Source organism: Oryzias melastigma, linkage group LG17, assembly GCF_002922805.2.
Source record: "Oryzias melastigma strain HK-1 linkage group LG17, ASM292280v2, whole genome shotgun sequence".
In the NCBI taxonomy this organism is placed as follows: domain Eukaryota; kingdom Metazoa; phylum Chordata; class Actinopteri; order Beloniformes; family Adrianichthyidae; genus Oryzias; species Oryzias melastigma.
In genome coordinates, this window is record NC_050528.1 from 10,123,167 (window position 1) to 10,127,286 (window position 4,120).

General features: G+C 36.9%; 1 protein-coding gene across 5 annotated transcripts in view; it reads left to right on the plus strand.

The window, feature by feature from the left end:
- The window catches only part of tnr (tenascin R (restrictin, janusin)), a 193,067-nt gene that overhangs the window by 121,442 nt on the left and 67,505 nt on the right, over window positions 1–4,120 (plus strand). The gene's annotated exons all lie outside the window — the stretch shown is intronic.

Consider the following 4,120-nt stretch of genomic DNA (forward strand, 5'->3'; position numbering starts at 1 on the left):
GATGCTTTACTGTCTTATTTTGTTGTTCAGTACAGAAACATCACAGCAGCTCCTGTCTGTGTGTTCAAATTCAATGTCATATTTGTGCAAAACTGTAGCTTTAAGAATCACAAGGTCAACTCATCATACAATAGTGGGTAAAAATAAAAATGTTTCTATAAAAATAATGGAAATACCAAAAACTTTGGTCAAAAAACGTATTACTAGTACCATCCATCCATCCACTTGTCCGCCCATCCATCTTTCCCTCCATTCATCAGTTCGTCTGTCCATCTTTCTATCAGTCCATCTTTCCAACTATCCATTCATCCATCCTTCTGTTTGTCTCTCTGTTTGTCCGTCTGTCCATCCATCCATTCATTTGTCCTTCCATCTTTATATCCATCCATCAGTTCTTTCATCCGTCTTCCCATCTTTCCATCCAACCATCCATCCATTCGTCCGTCTGTCCATCTTTCCAACCATCCATCCATTCGTCCGTCTGTCCATCTTTCCATCCGTCCATCGTTCCATCTATCCATTCATCCATCCATCCGTTTGTCCATCTGTTTGTCCGTCCGTCCATTCATTTATCCGTCCATCTTTATATCCATCCATCCATCCACTCTTTCGTCCGTCTTTTCATCCTTCCATTCATCCTTCCATTCATCTATCCATCTGTTCGTCTGTTCATTCGGCAATCCATCCATTTTCATCTATCTATTCGTTAGTCCATCCGTCCATCTTTCCATCCATTCATCCATCCATCTGTCCGTCCATCCATCTTTCCATCCAACCCATCCATCCATTCGTCTGTCTGTCTATCTTTCCATCTATCCATTCATCCATCCATCCGTCCATCCTTCCGTCCATCCGTCCATTCATTTGTCCGTCCATCTTTATATCCATCCATCCATTCTTTCGTCCGTCTGTCCATCTATACATCCATCTATCCATCAGTTCGTCCGTCCATTCGCCAATCCATCTCTCCATCCATCCATCTTTCCATCCATCCATCTTTCCATCTATCCATTCATCCATCCATTCTTTCGTCCGTCCATCCATCTATCCATCCGTTTGTCCATCCATTCACCAATCCATCCATCCATCCGTTAGTCCTTCCATCCATCCATTCATCCATCCATCCGTTTGTCTGTCCATCCTCAGAACCTGCTGAATCCCTTTGGGGTCACGGGTCCTCTGGAGCTAACCCACCTACTGTTGGGTGAAGGCGGGATATTATGGAGAGAAAACAGACTCATCCTGATTTGTGTGTAATTCTTGATTTGTACGTAATTTGGATTTATGCATGCATCATTTTTGATTTGTAACTCATTAAAGACATTTCGTGCATAATTACAAAAAAAAAATAAATAAAAAATACAATTTACACAACTTAAAATTACAACAGCTTGAAACTAACTACACACAAATCTTTACAAATTTCGCACAAATCACTCGCTACACACACAAAACCGCATAAATCTGATGTGAGACTTTTTATGTGTAAGTGATGTGTTTAAATGCTGCTAGGATGCTGGGTCATCAGAGTTTCCTTATCAACTGTTTTGAACTTAGATTGTGAAGAATATCTGGTGAAAACTTGACATTTTTCCTCTTTCTTAAACAGATATACCTAATAATTAAACCAAAATATCAGTTTTTTTTTTTAAACACTAAAGTTTCTCTGTTCTCTATTTTAAGTTGTACATGTATAAATTGTATTGTGCATTTTTTTTTAATTTTGTAATTTTTATACTTATGCACAATATATATAGTATGAGTTACAAAGCAAGACTTACACACCATCTGTGTACTTTATTCATTTAAAACCTGTTCCTAATGCCAAAAAACTTGTGCTCACGCATCTGCACTTGTATTGATTTCTATTTCAAATCTGGCTTTAACAACATGCTTTACCTTTCCAAGAATTTTCTTTACTCTTAGATAAACTTTTTGCCACTTTTTTTAGGCTCTTGTGTCCCCCCTCCAGCTTCACTTCATCTTATCGCTCCCTCCACTCAGTGGATTACTGCTCAGCCCTCTCTTCTGATTTAAACTGATGGAATAAATCTGTCCAGAAATGCTGCAGGTTCTGCAATAAAGCGAACAAGCTGCTCCACAGCATGCTCTCATTTGTCGGACAGATGTGAAAGTAGTTAAAAATTAGCACTGAGGTGCACAAAAGTTCCCTAAGGAAGACGTGTCCCGTAACATTCTGTGTCCGAAGGGTTGATGGGTTGTTTATCACCCCATTAGCGCTCCTATGCTTAAGTCTGTCTACTCTTTTTACCTCAGCTGTCGTCGTGTCTCATTTACTAGTCTGTCCTTGTTAATTTTTTACTCTCCTCCTCACACATTCATTCCTTATCTTTTCTCCTCCGTTGTCTGTGCTCACCGAATCAGTTTGGATCTTGTGTCTCATCCTCTTCTCCTGAATGTCCTTCGCTTGTCTCCCCATCCACCCCTTCAGTGTTTGTGGCAGTGGGAGCTGTAAACATCCACACTCATGCTTACATATTTGCATTCAGCACCAGATCTCTTTTTTATAGCTTGAAAATCTCCACCTCACCTTCCTCCTGCCATACTTTTTTTTTTTTTACTGGCAGGAATGCCACCGATGTGCTCAGACATAAAACACATTCAGAAGGAAGTCTGAGAATTTTTTTTTTTTTAATTAAAGCAAATATTTATTGGCTTTATGGGAAGCTACCTCGTCGGCTGGCAGCTGTATCTAATGTGTCTTGAGAATATGCAAACGAGCAGGGATGGGATTTAAATCAAGTCTTGAAGCTGAAGCAGCTGAACGTGTTGCAAATATGTTGATGGTTTTTTTTTTTTTCCAAAACACTCATGGATAATTACAGAGAAGAGCTGGAAATCACTTAAAGCAGAAAAGTTAATTCATTGTGATAAACAAACATACATTATACATTTTTCTATAGAGGATTTGCACCCAAAATCCCATTTTTAATGTCAATTTATAATGACCACCTGGTGGCAGGTAGTCTTGGGACGGTGATATGAACAAACATAATAATAAAGTACTGCACTCACAAAGTGAAAGGAGATTTTACTTTATATGCATAGAAAAAACTAAAAGCTGTTTTATCATAATTACTTCATTAGAAGGAAAACAAATAAAGTTAAATGTTATGGGAACTGAAGCATCTGATATAAAAGTAGCAGATTTTTCTCTAAATCCTATCTTTTTTTATGTATTTATTAATTTTTGTGTGACAGTAACTTAATGAAGTAAATATAATTTTAGGAGATGGCTTAAGACAGGGGTCTGCAACTTACAGAGCCATTCGTGTCAATTTTTAACGGACCAAAACCCAGCGGCTCCCTTCATCTTTTAGAAAAAGGACATTGATTTGTATAAAGGTCAATGCTACCATTATTATAAACAAAAATTTACTTATTTAACATGAATAAAACGTAAATATAAGGAGAAAATACCCTTTTTTTCAAAATATTAAACCGTTTATAACTTTTGACAGAGGTTAACATTTTTTCCTTTCAAAATAAAAGACACCTTGCGTCACATAGAATCAGTTCAATGCTGCCAATGTAGTAGCAGGTGGTGTAACGTCGGCAGTGATTTTAAAAATTATTTTACCGTTTGTGGTAGATTTCTGTCAAAACTGCATTAATCCAACTCAAAAACTAAATCAGAGCTAACCGTGACTCTCACTGTATTTCTCAACCCTTAAGGTGTACTTAAATATGTTTAAAATTAAAAAATGTAGTTTTTAAAGGCTAAAACTTTCATTTTCCTTTAACCATAGGGCTACAATGAAAGGGTAAAAGAGCCACATGTGGCCGCAGGTTGCAGACTGCTGGCTTAAGAGAATACATTTTTAATTTTCTAGAGTCAAACCCATGAATGAAGCAAATTTCAAACTAAAACAAAGCCATTGTATTTATTTATTTTTCAGATTTTGTGGTACACCTTTAAATATTTAGGAATATACACAATTTTTAAAATTATGATTTATCAATATTTGTAAATCATAAAACATCTGACGTGTAATTAAGTGCTTAATTAGAAGGCTTACCTTAAAAAGTTTTAGCTGCAGCCGAGCTTCTGCATGTCGGCCATTATGGATCCTGGATTGATTTTTTTTTTTTTTTTTTT